Below are 26,326 nucleotides of genomic sequence, written 5' to 3' on the forward strand. Positions count from 1 at the left end.
TAATTTTACCAGGAAAAGACTTCATCAAATTTGTCTTTGAGTGTTTTCCTCTGCACAGTAGTATCATCTGTTGATTTGACCATTCCCATATCCTTCTGGTGTAAGCTGACATTTACTGCTTGTTTTCATGGGTTCAGAAAATATAATGTACAAATCTTTTGTTCTATGTTTTTTCCTTCCCTAGAACTGTTGACATTCACCAGCTATCACTGCTTCTTTAGCCTCTGCTTAACAAGAGCAAAGCAAGGCTATGAAAGTAATAATCGAGGGCTAAATGCTACCTAAGTACACCTTTATACTTTTATTATCAACAATTTCAGCCCGATATGATATATGACAATATTAGAAGTGTTTTAGCTCTAAATTTCCAGGTAAACAGGAAGTCATTTGTTCTCTTATTTGACTCTTCAAACCTATTAGAAAGACTCTCCTCTATCATTCGAGTTTCAAATATTTGGTTTCAACACATAAAGAATAAGAACCAAAATTTTATTACGTTACTAATTTACGATTTTCTTTAACACCTTTTCTTAATATCCCAGAGTCAAAGCAATTAATGTTTGAAGCATACTATCATTTTGCCAAATCCTGTGTTCTTCCTACCAACTATAGTAAATATTTTAAGTAAAAAACAAACAAACAAACAAAAAAACTCAGCCAGGCGTGGTGTCTCAGCCTATAATCCCAGCACTTTGAGAGGCCTAGGCAAGATGATTACCTGAGCCCAGGGCTTCGAGACCAGCCTGGGCAACTTGTGAGACCTTGTCTCTACAATAAAAATCACAAAAACTAGTTGGACGTGGTGGCATGTGTCTGTAGTTCCAGCTACTTGGAAGGCTGAGGTGGAAGGATCGCCTAAGTCCAGCAGATCAAGACTGCTGTGGCCTTGAAAGTACCACTGTACTCCAGCCTAGGTGACAATAGTGAAACTCCAACTCAAAAAAAAGAAAAAAAAATCTAAAAATATTCCAAATTATTTCTCTTTATTCACACAGATAATTTTAAGTTTAACAATATGGTAAATCCTTAACTAGTGATTAGAAGCACAAAAACAATAACACAATATTATGCTACCAAAGACTTCAAAGTCTGGTATGACAAAATAATTACTCTTTAGTTCATACTACTTAAAAATAAAATAGAATTTTTGGATTCAGAGATAAGACCACTAAATTATCTTAAGTGACTGAAATACATTCCATATCATTTCTCTTAAAATAAAATGATACATAAAAATGTCAGTTTTAAAATCTCAGCTTTGTGTTCATTCAAAATAAAATCACAAACATTTTTGTCATGAATGTTAAACAGAGATTTCAAGAATAAGTAAATGTTTTCAAATATATTCAGTTATTTCCAAATTAAAAAAACACATTTATTTTTATCAGTATGATTATTTAAAATAATATAATTTTTCATTTTAGCTCATTTGTTTAATTTAATTTTCCACTATATAAGTCAATCCTGTTTAAATTTTCTGTTCTACTTTTAACATCACACAATCCAATATTTATATCACACAAAATATAGGCAGAACTTTGAATTTTATCTTCCAAACTTGATACGTTATATAAGTTTGAGAAATAGTGTGTGTACCAATTGGAGGAGCAGGAAATAAACATTATCTTCACTAGGAAGTCTTTCTTTTTGAGTTGGAGTCTCACTCTATTGCCCAGACTGGAGTGCAGTGCATGATCATGGCCACCGCAGCCTCGACCTGCTGGGCTCAGGCCATCCTTCCACCTCAACCTTCTAAGTAGCTGGAACTACAGACGCACGCCATCAAGTCTGGCTAATTATGGTGATTTATTGTAGAGACAAGGTCTCACCAAGTTGTCCAGGCTGGTCCCGAACCCCCGGGCTCAGGCAATCCTCTCTCCTCGGCCTCCCAAAGTGCTGGGATTACAGGGTGAGCCACCGCGTCTGGCCCACCAGGCAGTCTTGTTTGACTTTCTACCAGGTTTCTTATGGTTTGTCATATTTTATTAGTCTCAGCTATCCAATTATACTTTCTCTTCTCTATCATTATTATCATTTATGGCTTTGCTTGCTGGGGTGTTAACTTCACCAGTTGCTGTATTTGTGAGCATTCATTTAGAGTAACTTATTTTTTCTTCTTCAAGTCTTTATTATTAAATTTAAAAGACCACACCAATTTAACAGATAAATCATTAATACAATTTTTACTGTCCAGAACACTTTTACATTGTAGTCTAAAATTCAGTATGGAGCAGTTCTATTAATTAACTCTAATTTGGAGCTCAGTATAAAATTATGATTTTCTTTTTCACATTATAATTTGACCAAAAGATAGTTATATATGTAAACTCTTTGACATCCCTCATTTTTGTATTTTATACATTTTAAAAGTTTAATAACATTTTATTATTAATTCTGAATGAAATATTTTATACATAATTTCTTCTATGGTATGATAAACAGGGTCTTACAATATAAATTTTGAATATTTAGAACTATCTCCAGTGACTTCCAGTAGCAATACTTTTTATTTATGCAGAAAAATTCTTACCAATCACTTGCAATTTATGTCTATATTCTGTTGGCCCCAGGTTATGTTTGGGATAGTTTGGCACTGATTCTTACTCTAAGTTATCTGGGAATTTTTTTTTAAGGTGTTCATTCTAATTAATACAATCCACATGTTCTCACTCATAAGTGAACTTTGAACAATTATAATACTATAAGGAAAGGATTTGCAGTAGTGGGAAACTGCAGGAGGTGGGATGGGATTGCCAGTAGTGGGAATTTGCCAGGTGGAGGGGGCACACCTAATCGCCAAGGGTACCTGCATAATGAACATTTGTATACCTAATCCTGAATTTTACTCAACATCTTTAAAATTAAAAAAAATTCCACTAGGTAAAATTGCATAAGTAAAATTATAGGAATTTTAGAACAAGAGTAAGATATAACTCCTTATAAGCACATATATTGATTCTTTTGATAGTAGTATATATTTGAATAGATAAAATTTGAATCCCTACCATTCAGTCTGGTAGTTAAAACTAGATATTTCTCATATTAAAAAATAACACATGCGTTTTTCTTCTGCAAACATATATGTTCTAAGCACTTGAAAATAAAATGTCTAGGAAACATTAGAATTGTTTTATTGTTTCCAACACATTCAGAATACAACCTTACCTTTATGGAGATAATGTCTTAATACAATGTGTAGAATTTGTGACCATGCTAGTAATGTTGAAGGTATTTTGATTAAGGCATCTTTCTATACACTTTCGTAGGAATGTGTACTTTGATCAAGAACACACATGGGAGAAGGGGCAAAACATGTATACATGTTTTAAGATATATTATCTACGTATTACTTTTAGTTTGCTGTTAATCAGAAGTGTCTGGAAGCTTATGGAAACCACTTTGAGCATCTCTTGTAATTGCAGAAGTCAAATGTGACATATTCATCTTTTGTTATCAGTATGTATTGAGTATTACAATTTTAATACAGTTTTTTTCTTTCTTAAATTGTGTATACTTTTTTTGGCATCCACCGTATTTGTACAAAGTCACAAGATACTAATATCTTTATGGAGCAAAATAAGCTAATCTGAACAGAGATACTGGATTTTGATTCATTATCAGCATTTCCTTCCTATTCGACTACCAAACTACAGGCCAGAAATAATCAATCTTTTTTCTCTTGCAACCCCTGAATGGTTTTTGAGGAATTAAAACAAAACAAAAACAAAGACTTTGCCTATTTTTGACATAGTCCAGTGTAAGTTTAAATAGTTGAAAAAAATATGATTTTCAGCACATTTGGAATTTTAATATCAAATGGCAATGGTACTTAAATGTGTATATATAATTTATTTCAGCAACTTTTTTAGGTTTCATTGTACAAGTTCTTCAACTTCTTGATTAATTCCTAAGCATTTTCTTTTTAAAGCTATTCTAAATAAAATTGTTTTTATAATTTGCTTTTCAGATTATTTATTATTAATGTATAGATATGCACATGCTTTTTGTGTGTTAAGTTTGCATCCTGCCTTTTCGGTAAATTTGTTTATTAATTCTGTGTGTGTGTATGTTTGTGTGTGTGTGTGCGTGTGTGTGTGTGTGTGTGTGTGTGTGTGTGTGTGTGTGTGTCTGTGTATAACATTTAGGGTTTTCTTCATGTAAGATTATATCATTTGTAGAGACAGATAATTTACTTTCTCCTTTCAAATTTAGATGCTTTTTTGTTTTTCTTGTTCTTGGCTAATTGATTAGGCTATGTTGAATGAAAGTGATTTTAAAAATGGGCATACTTGGCTTGTTTCAGAACTTAGAGTATAATCACTCAATCTTTCTTCATTGAGAATGATATTCATGTAGGTTTTTCATACATGACTGTATTTATGTTGAGGTAGTTTCCTTCTATTACTAGCTTTGTTGAATTTTTTTTTAATGAAAAGAAGTTGAGTTTTGTCACATACTTTCTTCTGTATCAATTGAGGTAAACATTTTTTCCTTCCTTGTGTTAATGTGGTGTATTACATAGATCAATTTCTATATGTTGACTCATTCTTGCATTACAGTAATAAATCCCACTTGATTATAGTGTGTAATACATTTAATATGCTGCTTAATTTAGTTTGCTGGTATTTTGTTGAGGATTTTACATCAATGTGCATAAAGGATATTTGTCTGTAGTTTACTTGTAGCGTTTTTGCTTTGGTATAAAGATAATGCTGCCTCATGGCAACAAATTTGGAAATGTTGTTTTTTTCATTTTTTTGAAAAGTTTTAGAAGGATTGCTGTTTTTTAAATGTTTGTTAGAATTCACCAGTGAAATCATCAGATTAAGACTTTCCTTTTGCCAGGAGATTTTTTTTATTATTGATTCAATCTCCTTACTAGTTATAGTTCTATTCATATTGTATATTTCATTTTGATTTAGTTTTGTTAGATTTTGTGTTTCTAGGAAATGGTCCTTTTTATGTAGGTTTATTCAGTTAGTTGGCATGCAGTTATTCATAGTAGTCTCTTATAATCCTCTTTAATTTTGTAGAATTGGTAGTAACGTCCACACTTCCATTTATGATTTTAGTAATTTGAGATTTCTTTCTTTTGGGTCCATTTAGCTAAAGGTTTGTCAATTTTGTTGCTCTTTCAAGAGTCACCTTTTTGTTTCATTAGGTTTTTCTGCTGTTTTACTGTTCTCTATTTTATTTATCTCTATTCTAATTTTTATTTATTTTCTTCTTCTAGTGTTTGTAACTGAGACTATATTATGAAGTCATAAGGTGTGTGTTTTACTTAATTTATTTTCTCATCTTTTTCTTCTTCCATGCATGATTTCTTGCACATAGCCATTTTGTTAGAGAAGTCACCAATAATTAATTAATTTCACATTCTAAACTCCTGTTCCCAAGGGCTGCCTATAAAAATAATGAGCTTGTTTTTTGTTTGTTTTTTTTTAAGGAGCGATGGTCCTTATGTCACGCCAAACCCTTGATGGCATACAGAAGTTTAATCAGCTAAGGGACACGAGCAGCTTTTATCATAAGGAATCTCACCTCCCACATAACTACCTTATTCATAAAAGTTCAATTTATGTTCAAAAGCAGGTCAGATTTGAGAGTTTGCCTCTCTTGCCCTCATATTTGGTCAAATCAAACTCTTCTCTGCTCCTAAGTATTGATGTGTCAGTGTTTAGTTTATTGTGCATTGAAACTTGAACTTAACTCCTGGGGTTCTACAACAGATTTTGGAACCTGCAGCCAGACTTATGTGCCTGTGGCCAATAGACCCCAGCTGGATCGGGCCAATGAGTACCCCTCCAGCTGCCCAGGTCTGTTGCTCAGAGAATTGTATGGTCACCCTTCTCACTCAGCATTAACCACTCTTGGTTCTCTGAACCTTGGAGCAGAGAAATGTCTCAGATTGTGGTCTGAATTTATGGTTTTGTTTGAAAGGCAATTTATTGTAATATGTGTGGCCATAACTCTGTTTGCACTTGTATTTTGAATAGGGCCAATTTTGAAGAACAAGTGAAGTGGCGGACTATACTCATTTGCTTTCCTGTAGGAGTTTGGTTTTTGGTGTACATGTGTGTGTGTAAAAGAACTGAACATGAACATTTCAAGACTGACATAGTGCAGTCACCTTGTCTGCATTTTCCAGAATTAGACCACTTTCAGCTATGAGCTCATCAAGGGAAATGATTTTTTTATTGTAATACTGTTTGATGTCAATATACCTTAGGTTCCATGGAAAGATGACTGATAACTGGTAGTTTAACTTATTTTGCTATAACACAACAAGGACTCTTCGGTAAGAGGGAGAGAATTCTCCTGTGCTGGCTTTTTCTGATTTAAGAAAATCTGATGTGTTTGTGCATGAAAAACAAGGCATAAGCTTGGGAATTCTAAGAACTTGGGACTAAAGTCTGACTAAAGACTGACTGCTTATTTCTCCAAACAGCTTGATCAGGAGGAAAGTGGTTGAAACCCTTACCTCCGAGCAATCACTGCAATTTGTGACCTCCCCCAGGAGGCTGAAACATTAACCCTCAGACAGGCTGTCACCATCCACTTGCTACATCATATTTTCCCTCTCTTAAAGAAAAAAAAGGAGGTGATTGCTAACCTCTGGAAGGTTAGGAAAATATCAAGCTATCCTCCATAATAATATTGAATTAAAATTAAAGGTAGTTTTGGTGCTTCATTCCACTGCCTTAATATCCACAGAGAAGGAAACAGGGCCTATTGCCCGTACATGATTCTTTTCAGATTATCAAGCATATTTTTTACAGTCAACCAGACCTCGTGGATTAGTCCAAGGTGCACTGTGAATCAGAATCATTCATGAATGTTGTCATTCTGGATATTCAGTCAACATGTTTCAAGGCACCATGGAATCCAAAGCCTTATTCCCAGGCACCTAGGCTCAATAGGCTGAGCTCTCTGCCCTTATACATGTCCTCCAACTGGATAAGAACAAAATGTTGAATATTTATACAAACTGTTAGCATACTTTCTTGATGGCACATGCGCATAGGGCTATTTGGAAAGAAAGATGGCTTTGACTAGCAAAAATAAAGAAATCAAATGTACAGCTATAATTTAGTCTTTGGTATCTGTAAATGCCCCCTGAATGGTGACTATCACTGATTGTCTTAGCCATCAAAAAGTGGAATCCCCAAAATAGTCAAAAGAAACCAACTTGACAACCTGAAAGCCAAGCAGGCTACAAAAACATTGGACTCTGAGGCTTTCTTAGCCCTGTTGGTACCCAAGGTCCATCATACCAAGTTTCAACTTTGCTATACTAAGGGAGATATTAAGCAAGCAGAAGAATGGAGCTATAGCCCTAGCCTATCTTGGCCAGCAGTGTAATTTGGAAGTATCTTTAAAGTTTCCAGAGCCTTTCTTAAAGTTATAGAGAACCAGTTTCATCAAATCATCCAATATGGAAGAGATGTGGTCCTTCAATGGCTATGTAAGTATTTGGCCCCAAAACACAACAGGTCATCCAAAATGTGATCCACCAATGCATGTTTTCTATTCAAAGCTATGCTAAAACTGAATTCCAACACTTTGTCCAGGGGTTGCAACACCGAGGAGACACCATGCAAGTGTTGGCAAGTTGATTCATCACCGTGCCAGGAGTGCCTGGAGGCCATAGAGATCATGTGTTTTTTGTAGACACATTTACAGGATGAGTGAAGACATACCCCATTTGAACAAAAAGGGCCTCTGAAGTGGCCCACATTATACTTAAGGAAATGAGCCCCCATATGATCTCCCTTTGACAATTCAAAGTAGCAGTGAGGCAGTGTTCATCTCCCAGGCAGTACAGGAAAATGTCTTTAGTCTTATACATTGAATGAAAACTTCATAAACCATGACAACTACATCCCCAGAAAAGAATGAAACAAGGAATCTCACTGTAAAAAAAACAATTGCTAAAATGTGCCAGGAGGCTAATCTAACTTGCCCTCTGTTCTGCTGGATTCTGGTAGCTCCTTGAAAAGGGCTCCAGTTGAGCTCTTTCAAAATTATGTAGGAGACAGTCTTCCTGGCTACTCTGGAACTGAGACTGAGGATAAAATCTTAGCAAGAAAAGGGCTATTAGGCATAATTATAAATTGCCAAATGAAATACCAACCTATATTTATGAATTTGCTTCCGACAGGTTGACCTTCCCCATGGACATGGCACTTTACCCCTTCCAGACAGGAAACCAAGTGCTACTTAAGATCCAGAGGGAGACTGGAGTGGATCATCAACCAGCCCCTCTGTTGGATGGAGTTAAAACTTGATTACATTATACCCAGATAAAAATTGCCTTTCCCGGCTCAGTGTATCAGGTAATCAACCTAAACTGACTTGTGAACCAACCGAGAACCTGAACCTGCTTTTTTAAGAACAACTTCACAGATAAAAGTTTTTGCTATTTAATGATGATATCTTGCTAATCTTTGTAATAATATTTGGGCTTGCAGAAACCAATCTTTTTCCGCAATGAACACAACATTATGCAGATAATATACAACAGAAAGTGTGTTGATTTTGTGGACTGTTACCTATCTCTAGCACTTCTGGATTACTTTGGTGGGTCTCATCTCTACAAGGAAATAACTAGGTACATTTATAAATCTTTATGGAAAACTATTCACGGGAAAAATAGGTCTCCAGTGTCCTAACACAAGGATATGTAAGGTTGTGGTCTGGCATTAGTGTAACCCTTTACAGGCCACAGAAAACCTTTTACCATAAATCAGACTTTATATGAATATATGAATGTGCCCTGCCTCTCCCTCTGCAGCCTCCAAAATTTTTATTCTTAACAGCTGCTATACTGAAAAAGTCTTCTATCTGGGTTGGGACAATTATCATTGGATGACCCCCACTGCAGGCCACTTAAATCAAATTGGCCCTGTATGTTGGAAACAAACAACAAAAATTATTCTTATGATCACTGGCCAAATATTACTGAGAAAATGAGCTGGTTGCCCCAGTACCAATGTGAACATACTCTACTGCTGCAACAAACTAACTAGTTCACTGCTGACTGGACATGGAGATCAGGAATTCCATGGCTAGCTCCAAATAAAACTCGAATGGTTACATGGGACTAATCTTTTGTCCTGGCTACCCATTGGATATATAGGATGGTGCACCCTGGAGATACCCAGGGACCAGGGCAACTTAGCAAAAACTACTGGATAACATGAAAATGTGTTGCACCAATGGACCATGTGGGCTTTCTACTGGTATGAACACTTCCAAACCATCTTTGTTCCTCAAGTGAGCTTAAAAAATGTCTGGCATGCTACATCAGGCATGCACTAAAGGACGCATTATAAAAACATCTCTTTGCTGGGTACAGTATCTCACCCCTGTAATCCCAACACCTTGGGAGGACCAGGTGGGCAGATTGCTCAAGCCCAGAAGTTCAAGACTAGCCTGGGAAAGTCTACAGGTGCACGTCTGTAGTCCAACTACTCAGGATGCTGCAGTGGAAGGATTGTCTGAGTCTAGGAGATTCAGCCTGGGCAACACAGTAAGATCCCAACTTAAAAAAAATTTTTTTAAATTTCTTTAATAGCCGGGCTCGGTGGCTCAGCCTGTAATCCCGCGCCTTTGGGAGGCTGAGGTGAGTGGATTGCCTGAGCCCGCGGGATCGAGACCCGCCTGGGCAACTTGGCAAGACCTCATCTCTACAATAAATCAAAAAAATCAGCTGGGCGTAGTAGCGCATGCCTGTAATTCCAGCTACTTGGAAGGCTGAGGCGGAAGGATCACCAGAACCCAGCAGGTCGAGGCTCTGGTGGCCGGGAGCAGCCACTGCACTCCAGTCTGTGTGACAGAGTGAGACTCCAACTCAAAAAAAAAAAAAAATTTATTTAATAAGTATGATGAGAAAAAGTGGTCTTGCAGAAACATGAGCCTTGATGACTTCACAGTTGCACAAAGAGCAACTTGTACCATAATAAAAACCAAATGCTATGCATACATACTAGACAATTCAGAAAACATTATACCAGCCCTTTATGACATGCACAAATTGAGGCGATGTCTGACCCCATAGTGTCACTAATCCAGTGGGTAATTCTTGTGGTTCGGTTTGGGACCCTCTAAAAGTTAATTCTAAAGGTTAATAATTCTAGCTATGATTCTAGGAATAGAATAGCTCTTTGTGTGGATTGTATTGCTGCTGCACTGCATATATAGGATAACAAGATCACTTCTCTCAGAGCTCCTGACAACTTGTTCAATGATGTTATAGCAAATTGCCTCTGTAAGTCCCAGGACACATGAATATTTTCAACTGCAGGTAAGTAGGTTTCATTCCTCAGCCCCCTATCAATGTCCCTTGCCGGCAGGAAGTAATTAGAATGAACTGATGCTGTAACTCCTCAAGATTGAAGAATGGAACAATAACAGTGGGGATGTTGTAACTAATCTTTTATCATAAAAAAAAACATAATGTGTTTTACTTGTTTTTCTTTCTCTTTGTCCTTTTTTTCTTCATATATTACTGCCTGCACATAGTAAATTCAATAGAAGATAGTCAATAATAATTAACCCCCAGGGGGGCTGTCTTGAAGATGAATAAACTAGTTTTTCTTTTATAGAGTAATGATCCTTAGCTCTTGCAGACCTTGATGACCCCCAGAAGTGTGAACAACCAAGGGCCACAAACAACTTTGACCGTTCTGGATCTCACCTCTCACATACCTATCTTACTTATAAGAGCCTCCAGTTATGTTAAAAAGCAGATTGGATTTGAGATTGCCTTCCTCACTCTCACGCTTTGGGGAAATTAAATAAATCTTCTGTGCTCCTAAGCACTGATGTATCAGTATTTGACTTACCACATATTGGGTACTTAAACCTACCTATTGGGATTCTACAAAATATTGAGTTTAGTTTGTTTTCCTTTTTAGTTTCTTAAGTTATAAATTTTGAATGCTTATTTTAGATTTTTTGTGTTTTTAATGTAGATGTTTATAGGTATAAATTACTCCTTAGCACTGCTTTTGTGTTGTCATTTTTGTTTATCTCTAAGTATTTTCTATTTTTTGTGATTTCTTTTTTGATCTAATGGTTGTTTATGACTGTGTTGCTTGATTTTTACAAATCTGTGAACTTTCCAGTTTGACTTCTATTGTTGATTTATAAATTTATCCCATTGTTGAATACTTTGTATTATATATCTTTTAAAATCATTGATAGGTAACTTCTGCCTAACATATGATCTGTCCTGGAATATTCTTCATATGCACATGAGAAAAATGTCTAGCTGTAGTCTTGGGTAGGATGTTCTTCATAAGTCTATCGATTTGATTAGTTACTAGCTTTTTAAGTCTTCTAATTTTACTTATTTTCTGCTTCTTTGTTCCATCCTATATAGAAATGGAGTATTGAGTTATCCAACTATTACTGTAGAAATGTGTCTCCTTTCAATTCTGCCAGTTTGGGCTTTATATATTTTGATGATCAGCTACCAGGTGAGTAAATGTTTATAATTGTTATATCTTCTTGCTGTATTAAACCTTTTATTAAGATATAATGTTCTTTTTTATCTTTTGTAACCTGTTTGATTTTGAAGAAAATCAAGATAGTTTACCACAAATTAGACTGCTTTGACATATTTGGGGATGGCTATTCAGAGAGCCAGCAAACAGAAATAACCCTGCATGTCTATCTTTTGTGGGGGAGATTTACATCTGTAGAGAATCTGCATTGATACAGCCAGGCATTTGCTTGTCTGGATCTAGAAAAGATGAACTGAGTCTGACCCTTTTAAAGATCTAAAATAAATGTTTACCATTCATTTTCTTTGAGGACTGTGAGATTTATCTACATAGCAAGACCACTTTTGCTAGCCAAGTCCCCTTTTCTCTTCTTTCCATAACCTGTTTACCAGGATCCAAGTCTCTAATCTTTCTGTAACCTCAAGATGGCATATGGGCTTCTGAACTTCACTGGGGAATAAATAATTACTCTGTGATTTTCCTTATGTCCATGTTAATAAAATTGTTTTTTCTCTTATTATTATGCCTTTTGTAAGCTGAATTTTCAGCAAACCTTTTGAGGATGAAGGGAAAGTTTTCTCTTGGCCTCTAGAGTTTAAAGTCTATTTTGTCTGCTATTATGTTAGTATAGCTAGCCATCCCTGCTCTGTTTTGATTCTTATTTGCTTAGGATAGGCTTTTCCATTCTTTAAATCAATTTGTGTCTTTGAATCTAAGTGAGTCTCTTGTAGACATATAGTCAGATTACTTTTTTTATTCATCTGTGTTTTGGAAATTATAATACTTTTACATTTAAAGTAATTACTGATAAGGATTTAATTTATTTTATGATTTTCTTCTATATGTCTTATAACTTTTTGTCCTTGATTTTTGCATCATTGTCTTTTTTGTTTAGTTTATTTTGTAATAAAATGTTTACTTAAAAATATATTGTGAATATTCTATATACTATTTTTATATTTTATGTTCCATAGCTATTTTTTATTATTACAATAGAAACTACCCTTAACGTTCTAAAGTTATAACACTTTAATTTGACTTTACACCAACCTAACTTTGATAACATACAAAAACTTTGGTTTTTTCACAGCTCTATCCCCACCTCTTTAGGTTATTGATGTCACAAATGTCATCTTTATACAACATAAAATTACAGCTCTTTTAAAGTCATTAGTCTCTTAAATTACATGGACAACGGAAAGTAGAGTTGCAATAATACTAGCTTTTAGACCAATAATATTTTTTCAGTGCATTGTTATCTTAAATTATGTTGAAAACAAAAGTGGAATTAACAACTGCTGTTAACAATAGTACTAGCTTTTGTAATTGCTCATGTAATTACTTTGATTGAGATTTTCAGTTTTTCATGTGGCTGTGAGTTACTGTATAGTGTCTTTTGAGGTCCAGAAAACAATATCCCAAAAATGAAGGCCTCAAAAACAGCATCAGAAGCAAAAGCTTTTCTCTGACCTTCTCCTATTTTCCTTTCATTCAGTCCCATTCTCTCCTAGGGCTGGATATACAAACTACAATTCCTCTTCCTCAAGACAGGTCATAGAAACTAGGACTCCTTTTTGCCCAGATCAACCATAAAACCTAAACATTTTACTCTAACTTTGCCCGGTGTTTTTGTATAAAAGCTGGTCATCTAGAAATTATCTGACCTACCTTGTTGACTGTAGGACATAAGATTCACATTCTAGAGAGGATGCCAGCCCATACACAGCAAGAAGGGATATATACTCAGAGAGTCATATATCAAGACTTGCTGAGTTTTCCCACTCATAGATCATCTTCCTTTTGGCCAATCATATTTCTAGATGACTGTCCATACTTTGCTGAACCTAAGAATAAAAACAAACAATTTCCTGTATCTTTTGATATTAATTTTAAAGGCTCCTGTGTATACACAGTAGATAAATTTGTTTGCTTTTTCCCCCAAATAATCTGCCTTTTGTGAATTGATTCTTCAGCAAACTTTTGTAGGGTCAAGGGAAAAAGCTCTTCCTTGGCTCTATGTGCCCTTTTATTCTCCAGTAAAAACATAATCATAATATTGAATAATTATTAGATTTCAAAAAGTAAAACATAGGGAAAAGTTATATTTCTGTATAGTCAAAGAGCAATCTAAGTTGTATATATTTTTCAAAATATCAATGTACCATCGTACAATACTATTGATATAAACCTTATATATCTAAAAGTGAATTTTTCATTAAAAATAAATCAGGATAGTCCTATCTGAAAGATGAACATTGTTAAAATATTCTAATTTCAACAAATCTGTGTTTAAATTTAAATTTTGATCATTTGCCCAATGAAAAATACAAATTTCTGAATATAGGATCCTTCCATTTTCTCAGTCCTATTTTTAGAATAAGCAATTTGAAGGTAAACTATATATCCTTTGCACAAGCAAGCCAATCAATTTTTTAACTGTATCTTTTCTTTTTTGATTATGATTTCAAATTTGAGGAATCACACAAAGCAAAATGCGATGTGAATGTATCTTGGTCACATAGAAAAGCATTATCACATGTATTACAAATATTAAAGTTTCAGATTTTTACCTTGTTATTAAACCATTTGATGATTTGCTATGATGATATGACACTTCACACGTAACTCATCTATTTAAATATTATGTATTAATCCACAAAAAAAGAGAGCAAGGTTCATGTAATTTTATATCCTAAAGCTGAGTTTAGGTTTTATGATAAACACTGTTTGGACTTCCAAATGCATTTGTTAAGCTATTTGTAGAAAATTAAAATTAATTTGCATTTATGCTATAATTACCATGAAGAAATTTTTATTTCAACTAGTAGCAATTAATCATTTCTGAAATTAGTTTCCTGCAAAATTTTTTGTTACTGTTGTTAATGAACTGAATTTATAAATGATGATGTTTTGGAAGGTTCTGTAATAAGGAAGCTTGAAAGTTTTAAGTAAGTGTTAAACTAGCTTTATAATTATTAAAAAAAATTTCTTCCTTCCTTTCTTCCTTCCTTCTTTCCTTTCTTCCTTCTTTTCTTTTTTCCTTTTTTGTTATTTACTTTTTTTTTCCTTGTGGTTAGACTACCTGTATACCATGTCAATAACTTTTTTAAAAATTGACTTTCCACTAAGCTTATTTAAGTGGATTAGTTACTAAGCTATATGACAAAAATATTTTTTATTACTTTTTACTCCTTTATTTGAAAATAAATCTGTTATCTAGTATTCATTAGCATCAGCTTTTAATTACACTATATGTATATATAACAATTCATTTTTCTTCAGTAATAAAAACATTGCATACAAGCCTGGACTATCTCTTATTTCACCCCCATTTCTAGACACTCTTAAAAATCTGGTGGATTTTACTTTAGAGTTTTAACAATTGTGGGAAGTCAAAATACACCACCCCAAAATATTCTTTTTTTGGTATATTTGAGACAGGTATTTACAGGGGGAGAAATAACTCTGAAAAGCTGTCTTTTGGGTGGGAGATTTGCATCCATATGAATATAAACAGATTTTCTGAGGTCTCTTTGTCTGCATTATCTGGATCTAGGAGAAATGCAAGTCATGAGAGAAAGACACCAAAGGTCAGAAACTTATAAAAATCTGACAGAGGAACTCTTATCACAAGCTACTTTCTATTATTTCTAAGGACATGTTCAATTTGACTCCAATTCCACTCACCTACCATAACCTGTAGTCTCAGGATGGTATGAAAACTATAATCATTTAGCTCTCTTTGAGACTATATTTCTCAAATATGGCCCCTTTGCATATGTTACTCAATAAATTTGTATGCCTTTTCTCTTGTTCATCTGCCTATTGTTGGTTCAATTCAACAAATGCAACCTTCAGAGGAGGAAGGAAAACTTTTGTTGCATTTATACAATCCTGTATAGTAAGAGGGAACTTTTTGTGTGAGGACATAAGCAGGCATCCCAGTGCTATCTCTATCTTTTGGTATTATGTTCTCTGGTCATTTTTAACTCAGCATCCATCGTACAATTCGCTTTTCAGTTTTATTTCACCTCAAATTATTTCCATTGTTTGAACTTTTGTTTTTATTTTTAATTTCAACAGTTCTAGTTTTGTTGTGGTTTGAACGCTTGTGCCCCTTCCAGAATTCATGCTGAAACGTAAACTTTTTTCTTCCTTTTTTTTTTTTTTTTTTTTTAGAGACAAGGTCTCACTATGTTACTTTGGCTGGTTTCAAATGCCAGTCTTAAGTGATCCTCTTGACTCGGCTTACCAAAGTGCTGGGATTACGGGTGTGATTCACAATAAAATATTCTTTTTTTGGTATATTTGAGATAGCTATTTAGAGGCGAGATAAACAAGTAATTTTTTATAGCAACACACACAAAAAAACTAAAATTAATTTTAAATGCCCAAATCTCCAAAAGTGTGTTATTGTATGTAGATCTTTCATTTATATTACTAAGAAATAAAAGTATTACGCCTATTTTAAAGTTCTAATTATAATCTTATTCCTCTTTTTTCGTGGGTAATTCCTGATCTTGCTGTGTTCTTTACATCTCATTTGAGTTAGTATTCTTATTCAGATGTTGACTGATTCTTGAGAGTCCATAATCTTTTCAATACAATTCTCTGACTTAGACCATTGGTGAAGGAACAATTTTTTTGAAGATTTGTAAAGCAAGTCCACTTTTTAAAGGGTATTAGTGGGAATTCTATGCATTTAAATTGCTATGTGATTGAAATGCCCTTAGTTTCATAAATGCTTCTGATTGTCTCATCAGTAATAATATTATTTTAATTATCATTAGTCAGTAATGAGTCAGAAATAACACAAAAGTGTTATATTTTAACAAAATAAGGGCCCATTATCAACAGACTGATTTATGTGAATGAATTTTTGCACTAGATAAAACCTACACAATTTGTTTCAGACATCATTTAGCAGAGAGTAAACCAGGTCATACTCAGAAATCCACCTCATAGCAGTGATATTCTATATTTATGTTATGAGTAGCAATTTATCATCAGGAAAACATCCATTTCACTAATTTGAAATAAATGTTGCTTTATGATTCATTGTGAAATGTTTTAATTTTAAATTTACATAAGAACTAAACTCACAAAAACTTTGTTCATAGTCTTATAATCAGGTTTTATGAAATAATTTTTGTTTCTTTTTAAACGAAACTATTACTACAGGTTGAAAAATACTGAATTAAAATAATATACCTTGTTTGGAAGATGTTTTGCTAAGGTGGTGAGACATTTATAAAATCATTTTTCAGACACTGTGTAGAATAGGTTAGATATTCCTGGAATTTGTCTTATATTGTACATTTCTTTTTTTGATACAGCATTGATTATACAGCATAGTAATCATCCCTCTATTTTTCTGCCGCTGTGATTATTATAACACAGAAAGTACCACATCTGTCTTGTTTAGTACTTAATACTCCAGCACATGCAGCTTCTCAAAAAACATTGTTGAGTGAATGAGTAACTGGCAAAAATGTTTTATATTGCTTAATAATTGTGCAATAAATTAAGACATTTTACAAATGTTAAATATTAAAACAAAGCAAATGCAATATTCCTTCTGCACTTAAGGAATTGGAGAGGTCCATTGGCTTTCAACGATTTTCCTTATTAAACAGTGAATAAGGGATTCATGTGTTCTCTAACGGTGCTAAGTTGCACCTGATGTAAAAACAGACTATCGAATCAAATGGCCTGAAGTTTCCACAACATTTATTATACATATAACCATCTCAGTGTTAATGGCTTCCTGCCATTTGCACAATTTGTTGTTTATAGTTCTCTTTGCCTCCTAAGACTAGTTTGTTCTAACTGCAACACTTCTTCATGCTTTTATGCACGGGTGTGCACCAATGTATAGATGTATGATACCAACAACTCTTGATTCAAATTTTGCTTAGACACATTTCTGAAGAATTTCTCGACCATCTGTTAGACAGTTAGTTTTTTTCAGTTCCTTTGATACACATGTTGCTTTACAAACTTATTGCCATCAATTTCCCTCACATGAATAGGCTTGCAGAACAACATAAAAAGAAAAAAACTCAGATGTTCAGAATGTGTGAGTACGCAATTATGGTATTCTTTGAGACTTTGTCAAGGTATAGTTTTTCAGGAAAAAAAGTTCATGTTTCTTGATAGAATGACATCTTACTAATGGAGGTGATCAGTTCCAGATTATGCAAATATTGCAAAAAGAAAAGTAGTGTCATTCCTGCATTACCTTCATTATCATCACCTTAGCTTACATTTGTATAGCATTTTTCATTGTGGCTGCTGGTGATCTTCTTGCCAACTTTCCATTCTTTTAAATATACATAGTAAACAATATTAGTTAACTACACATCTATTTTTCCTTAGACTTATAATAAGTTTTAATCTATTTCAATATGTTCCTGTGTGAGTGCACTCTGATTTCAGACTCAGTATTGCTGCATATCACATTAATTAATTTGATCTAATCCCTTATTGTCAAATTATTTAACTGTGCTATGCCATTCTAGAACCCCATCGATCTCAATCATATCAAGAAAGGGGGTTCAGTACCAGGCAGCATTCTCATGCTAGCCCAGCCATTAATGAGTTTTACAAAAATATCAGTGCCACTTTCATAAATGTATTAGCCATAGACTAATAAAAGAGGTGTTCTCTGGGCTCTTCGAGGTAATCAAATCAGGTAGTAGTTTTACAGATAGGTCTATTCTAACATTCCTGCTTACCTGACACTTTGATTTCCTTAAGTTTTTGTTAAGGAAGTTTTAGCACAGTGTAGGCAATTGTTATTTTCAATCTATAAGGAGTCATCCCTGCAAACTTTAAAAACTAGCTAGCTATAAGTACCCTTGCCAGAACACCGAGTTGTAAGTCTTAATGAGTGTCCCAGTGCCAATATTTTCTTTTTCTACCTTATATTATTGTGTTCCTTATCATTCTAAAACCCTCAAGATACATTTTCATACATACAGTAAATATATCCATATGCATTGAGTAATTCTGCATTTCTTTTGTCATGGAGCCTATTTGTGTGTGTGTGTGTGTGTGTGTGTGTGTGTGTGTGTGTGTGTGTGTGTGTGTTAAAGCAAACGTCGCTTACCCACCTAAATTCTAAAAATACCTAATTTGTTGTCTGCCTTAGAGACAAGGAGAGATCTTTGGACAACCTTGAATGAAAGAGTGTTGTCTTGTTTGACACCAGCTTCAAGTATGATTTTATAATTTCCTAATAAATGTTAAGTGGTTTTCTCTCACAATAAGAAATGAGACAATACGATTGGCCAGGTTGCTCAAAGAAAATTTGGGAATTCAAGATCCTGAGGCTCACCCACATAAACGATTCCATTCTGACTCTCACAGCCCTACATTCTATTCCATCAGAACTCAGATTGATTCAAAAAATATAATTTTTTAAAACAATTTTTATTGATGCATAATAGGTATTCACAGTTTTGGGGTACATATGACAATTTAATGTATCCATATAATTTCTAAAGATCAAATCAGTGTACTTGAAATATTCATCACCTTAAATATTTGTCACTTATTTGTGCTAGAATTATTCTGATTATTCTCTTCTAGCTATTTAAAAATGTACAGTAGATGATTGTAAACTATAGTTACTCGGCTGATCTATCAAACACTTGGTCTTATTTTTTTCTATTAAACCATATATTTGATATGGTACCCGTTAATCAACTTCTTTTTATACCCTGCCACCCCTCTTCTCTTGGCCTCTGGTCACCACCAATCTACTTTCTATCTTTGTGAGATCCACTTTTTTTTTTTTTTTCCGAGTTGGAGTCTCACTCTGTCACCCAGACTGGAGTACAGTGACTGCTCCCGGCCACCGCAGCCTCGACCTGCTGGGCTCCGGCAATCTTTCCGCCTCAGTCTTCCAAGTAGCTGGAATTACAGGCATGCGCTACCACGCCTGGTTGATTTTTTTTTTTTTTTTTTATTGTAGAGATCAGGTCTCGCTGCTCAGGCGGGTCTTGAACCTGCGGGCTCAGGCAATTCACTCACCTCAGCCTCCCAAAGGTGCGGGATTACAGGCTGAGCCACCGAGCCCGGCTCAAGATCCACTTTTTTTGATCCCACTTATGAGTGAGAACATGTAATATTTGTCCTGTACATGACTTATTTCTCTTAACATAATAACCTCTAGTTTCATTCAAGTTGCTGCAAATAACAGAATTTCATGATTTTATGACAGTATAATGTCCCATTGTGTATATATACTACATTTTCATTATTCATTTATACATTGAAGTACACAGTTTGATTTTATATTTGAGATATTGTGACTAGTGCTGCAAAAACCATGGGAGAGCAGAAATCTCTTTGATATACTGATTTTCTTTTTTTCAGATATGTACTTAGTAGTGGACTTGCTGGATCATATGATAGTTCTTTATTTAGATTTTTGAAGAATCTCTGTATTTTTCTCCATAGTGACTGTACTAGTTTACATTCCCACCAACAGTGTAGGATGGTTCCACTTTCTTCACAACCTTGCCAGCATCCATTATTGCCCGTCTTTTTGGTAAAACTCATTTTAACTGTGTTGAAAACCCAGTGAGATTATACCTCATTGTGTTTTTGCTGCTGTTGTTTGTTTGGTTGGTTGGTTGTTGTTGTTGTTGTTGTTTGGTAGTCTTTAACAAGGTCTTGCTCTTTCACCGAAGTTGGAGTGCAGTGGTGTGATCATAGCTCACTGTAACCTCGGACTCCTAGGTTCATGTGATCCTTCGACCTCAGTCTCCCAAATAGCTGGGATTACAGGTGCATGCCATGGTTTAATATGTTTATTTTTCTAGGGACTGGATGTCACTTTATTGCCCAGGTTGCACACAAACTCCTGACTTCCAGAGATCCTCCTTCCCTGGCCTTTCGAAGTGCTAGAATTACAGGCATGAACCACTGTGTCCAGGTTCTTAGTGGTTTTGGTTTGCTTATCTCTGATGATTAGTAATATCCAATATTTTTTCATATTTCTTTTGGCTATTTGTATGTCTGGAAGTCCTGGCGAGAGCAATTTGACAAGACAAAGAATTAAGGGCATCCAAATTGGAAATAAGGGAGTCAAATTAGCCTTGTTCCCAAGTGACATAATCTTTTACTCAAATAAAACTAAACACTCCATCAAAAAACTCTTAGAATTAATAAGCAAATTCAATAAAGCTTCAGTATACAAAATCAACATATAAAAATTAGTAGTATTTATATATATCAAAGCAAACAATTTGAAAAACAATAAAAGAATACCATCTACAATAGCTACTAGCAATATTAAATTTCTAGAAATCAATTTAACCAAATAAGAAAAAGTTCTATACAAGAGTTTATTTAAAAAATTAAAGAGAACAAAAAAATTCCATGATCATGGACTAGAAGAATTAGTATTGCTAAAATGAAGGTACTATGCAAAGCAATTGTAACTGTCACAGCGTTAATTTATCTGCATTGTTGTGTTGTAACCGTACTCCTTTGAGAGACAAAAGAGAACCAGGAGCAAGGCCGGTAGGTCATTTTATTCTGAGGGTGTTGAATGGAGACAGAGATTGTTTGGGGACTGAGTCTAACATGGGTTGTGTTCCTTTTAAACAGGTAGGATGAAGGAATAAAAATCTTTCACTTAAAGGAAATTGAGACTGTTGCGAGTATTAGAAAATTGTCCAAAAGACAACATGGAATATATTTCATGCAGAGATTTCTGTTGTCTAGGAAGCTGTCACTTCCACATCAGGCTGTTTGTACTGGGAAGAAGCAATGAACTTCATAGATCTTGACCTTGGACAGTGGCTCCAGAAATGACAGTGAATTTATCTGCAAATTCGCATACATTAGGTCTAGCTTGGTCATTCAGTCCTTCAGAAGGTTTACGTTTTTCAGAAACACCAGTGTAATCTTTTAAGAATGTAATTCAAGTTATACACTAACTCTACCCAATTCCTCCAATGGCTTCCATCTTACTGGGGAAACAATTTTAAAATCCTTACTCTTGCTTCAAGATCTTATCTATTCTGATTTCTGTATGTCACTATGATTGTTGCCTACGCATTTCTCCCTTTTCAGCTATAGTCAAACCCATTTTTCTATGTCTTTTCCTCAAAAATGTCTAGTTGCTTTTTATTTCAGGCCTTGTACTTGTTCCAATTCTTCTGTTTCTCACGATGTTCTCCCTCATTTGATGTAGGCCTCTGAGGAATTGTCGCATTATTCGAGGAAATTTTCTTATACTTGCATGCAGCTTTCTTTTTCTCCAAATAATTTTTTTGCCTGAAGATATTATTATAATTATATATTTAGTTATTAGCTTATTTATGGCTTATCTCTCTCATGAGGAAAAATTTCCTATCTTGTCTTTTATTTGTGTCGCTCTTTTTTTTGCCTAAATTTGTAGCATCTAAGAGAATTTCTGACACATAGTAGGTGTACATTAAACATTTTTACATGAAGAAATGAATAAGTAAATGGTTAAATTAATATCAACCTAAAGCAAGATGCAGTTACTATTTTCAGATTTTAAATGTCACTATGGCGTTAAAAAACTTTAAGATTACTAAAGTTTAGTCAAAAAACGTACTTATACTTTGATAATGTATTCAAATAATTGAAAGGATAGATTGTTTGCCTATTAAAAAACTATGAAAAATTATCTTGTTAAATTAGCAGGTTTTAAATTATTTTTACTAGCCGGGCTCGGTGGCTCAGCCTGTAATCCCATGATTTGGGAGGCTGAAGTGAGTGGATTGCCTGAGCCCATGGGTTTGAGACCGGCCCGGGCAACTTGGCGAGACCTCATCCCTACAATAAATCAAAAAATTAGCAGGGCGTGGTAGCGCGCGCCTGTAGTTCCAGCAACTTGAAAGACTGAGGCGGAAGGATCGCCGGAGCCCAGCAGGTTGAGGCCGTGGTGGCCGGGAGCGGCCACGGCACTCCAGTCTGGGCGACAGAGTGAGACTCCAACTCAAAAAAAAAAAAAAAATTATTTTTGCCACGTCAATTAACAGATACTCAAAATAAGAAAAATACTGAAGTCTTATTTCAATATGTACATATTCTTTATCTTGGCCAAAGAAATTATTTTTAGCATTGTCTTTTACTTTTAACTATACCTAAAATTAACAAAGATCTAAACTTATAATTAGTAATTATTTATGCAAAATTAAATTATTGCATTTAGAGTGAAAAATATGACAAAATGAAGTTAAAATTGAATTTTCACTTAGCTTTATTTTTCTTTGAATGAACAAGTGAATCAATAAATATGTTAATTACTTTTAATATCCATCAACATTTCTCTCTTAAAGATAATTTGTAAACTTTGTGTCAACCTGTCCTTTAATCCAATCTCTTTCTAAAATATTATTGGAATTAAATTATTGTTATTTTGGCGTCTCACTCCGTCGCCCAGACTGGAGTGCAGTGGCCGCTCCCGGCCACCGCAGCCTCGACCTGCTGGGCGACGAAAGATCCTTCCGCCACAGCCTTCCTAGTAGCCGGAATTACAGGCATGCGCTACCACACCTGGCTGATTTTTTGATTTATAATAGAGATGAGGTCTCACTGCCCAGGCGGGTCTCGAACCCATGGGCTCAGTCAATCCACTTACCTCAGCCTCCCAAAGGCGAGGGATTACAGGCTGAGCCACCGAGCCCAGCTTATTGTTATTCTTTATTGAAGTTATCACTGTACATTCAAATTCAATCTGCCATATTACTACATTAAGTATAACTATTTAAAATGATACAATCCTAAACAAATACATTTGAGTGTGAGTTATTAATCTCATAAAAATAAAGACCTCAGGCAAGCTGATATTTATTTATTTAAGAAAGCAGAATTTATTGAGAGGACAGAAAATCTCCCACAGTGGGAGGGAACCCAAAGGGATTGTCTAAACTAATTTTTAAAAACCTGATTTTTTAAATCTGCTTTTACACTTTGTCAGATAAAAATATTCATAAGGCAGGGCACAGTGAGTCTTGCCTATAATTCTTTGGGAGATCAAAACCAGACGATCACTTGCTTCTTTTGTTTGTTTGTTTGTTTGTTTTGAGTCGGAGTCTCACTCTGTCACCCAGACTGGAATGCAGTGGCCACTCCGGGCCACCAAAGCCTCGACCTGCCGGGCTCCAGAGATCCTTCCACCTCAGCCTTCCAAGTAGCTAGAATTACAGGCATGCACCACCACGCCCGGCCGATTTTTTGATTTATTGTAGAGATGAGGTCTCGCTGCCCAGGCGGGTCTCGAACCCACAGACTCAGGCAATCCACTTACCTCAGCGTCTCAAAGGCGCGGGATTACAGGCTGAGCCACCGAGCCCGGTTACTTGCTTCTTGGAGTTCAAGAACAGCCTGGACAACATAGTGAGATCCTGTATCTACAATAAATTTTCAAAATTAGCCAGGTTTGGTGGTGCTCGCCTGGAGTTCCAGTTACTTGGGAGGCTGAAGTGGGAGGATTACTTGGGCCCAGGAGTTTAGGCTGCAGTGAGCTGGTATTATGCCACAGTTCTCAAGTCTAGGTGACAAAGCGAGACACTATCTCAAAAACATATATTTTATGCATGAGTTTTTCTTATTAAGCTATTGATTGGTTGGTAGACTGATTTCCATTTATCTGAACAAGCTTATTTGAAGTAATTTATACTATTTTGCATGATGAAAATGATAAAAAGAAAATCAAATTAGAAAATCAGATTTAGGAAAAGGAAAAGGTATAAAATCTTGAAGTAAGATTGAAAAATAACTTACAAAGGCAGCGTCATCATTTGTATGGATTGTTGTAATGAAATACCATAGACTGGTTGGCTGATAAACAGCAAATATTTATTTCTTACAGTTCTGGAAGCTTGGAAGCATAAGATAAGTCACTGGTGGATTCAGTGTATGGTTGTACAGTGCATGGTAAGGGCCCAGTTCTAGGTTCATAGTAGTCTTTTCCTTGTGTCCATACATGGTGAAAGATGCAAGAAACCTCTCTAGGATCTATTTATTGTGGCTTATTTGCCATTCTTGAAAAAAAATGATTTAAAATTATGATAGTCACCGCTTTAAAAAAGTGTTTGAGGGTTTCCAAAGTGGCATTTATTTAGTGCATTGGACCACTTGGGGTAATTGCTGTGAATAAGGTTTTTAAATTTTTTTTTAAATGTTCTTAAAGCTAAGATGAATAGTCCTCTACAAGCCCAGCTGTCTTGAATATATTGAAGTCACTAAAAAAAAATGTGCATACTTCTTGATTACAAGATGTATTTGCAGAGGTTGTAGCTTTGTAATCCATAACATATGCCCAACATTCTGTATGATTCTGATTGTATCTTGAAAATCAATTTGCATGAATAAAATTGTGTATAGTTTGATTACTTTGGAGGTTTTAAAAATATTACAAAGAAACTTATTGACTGACTGTCTTTTGTAGTCCAAAACTAGCATTTCTCAAATCAGATACTAACATTTTCTTCAAAAGAGACAGAAGACAGGACTATCTAAATCATCAGTGCATAATCAAAGCCTTATGTAGGAAGTGATGAGGTTGCCTGTTATAGAATTGCACTTAAGTAAAAGACAAAAAGAGGCAAATAATTCATGCTGTTAGAAATCAAAAAGTGGTTATTCCTAGGAGGTAGTGACAGAAAAGGAGCATTAAGAGAATTCTGAGGTTCTGGTAACATTTTGCTTCATGATCTGGGTGGAGTGTTTCATTTGTATAAAAAGAAAAATCGGTATAATGTCCTCTTATGATGTGTGCACTTCTTTATTAATAATAGAAATCTAAAGATATAAATAATAATTTTTAAAAATTTATTTTGGGTCATTACTTTTTTTTTGAGTCGGAGTCTCACTCTGTCGCCCAGACTGTAGTGCAGTGGCCGCTCCTGGCCGCCGCAGCCTCAACTTGCTGGGCTCCGGCGATCCTTCCCCCTCAGCCTTCCAAGTAGCTGGAATTACAGGCACGCGCTACCACGTCGGCTAATTGTTGATTTATTGTAGAGATGAGGCCTCACTAAGTTGCCCAGGTGGGTCTCAAACCCGTGGGCTCAGGCTATTCACTCACCTCGGCCTCCCAAAGTGTGGGATTGCAGGCTGAGCCACCGAGCCCGGCTAGGGGTCATTGTTTTTTTAAATTCTGGTGTGTCGTGGTTCTTTGAGCTATGACTGCCATGTTTCCCAGTCTTGGATCCCTTTTCTGCCTTGGGAAAGTGAATCTCCCCTCTCTTTCTCTAATTTACTTTGTAAATAAACTATAATTTCCAATCTAAAAAAAAAAAAGAGGGTAACCTAGTGTAGAGTTTTTTATCTAAAATTTTATAATGACTATCTGCATAATTTTATAGCAAGTTTGATGCTTGCTTCTTCATCCACTGTTGTACATGTTACTTTTGGTAATAAGTTTATGGGAATTTTTGGATAATATTTAATAGTAAAGTATCTTCTAACAGTTGGAAGAATAACTGTTTGTGTTTGTATTTGAATAGATATGTGTTTTTGGTATGTGAGTCCAGTGAAGAACAGAATATAAAAACTTTTATTTAGCAAATTCTAATTGTAACCTTTAAATCTGCTGAGAATATAGGTTGTAAATGTAGATTTAGCATTATGTTTTTGAAAAATTTGGAAAGCATTCCTAAATCTGTCTTTCCACAAACAGGTTTGATTCAAGATAGAGAATTGAACAAGTGAGAACTATCTGATGAAATGACTGGTTTCTCATGCAGAACATTCTAATAATCAGAATTATAAAACACTAGAGACTATCTGGGCTTTCAATCACTGAAACTACTACAGAAAACACC

General features: G+C 34.9%; 1 protein-coding gene across 2 annotated transcripts in view; it reads right to left on the bottom strand.

The window, feature by feature from the left end:
- Nucleotides 1-26,326, bottom strand: part of KRT78 (keratin 78) — a 74,033-nt gene that overhangs the window by 16,054 nt on the left and 31,653 nt on the right. The gene's annotated exons all lie outside the window — the stretch shown is intronic.

This window comes from Carlito syrichta, unplaced genomic scaffold (genome assembly GCF_000164805.1).
Source record: "Carlito syrichta isolate Samal-C Ts95f unplaced genomic scaffold, Tarsius_syrichta-2.0.1 Scaffold304602, whole genome shotgun sequence".
In the NCBI taxonomy this organism is placed as follows: Eukaryota; Metazoa; Chordata; class Mammalia; order Primates; family Tarsiidae; genus Carlito; species Carlito syrichta.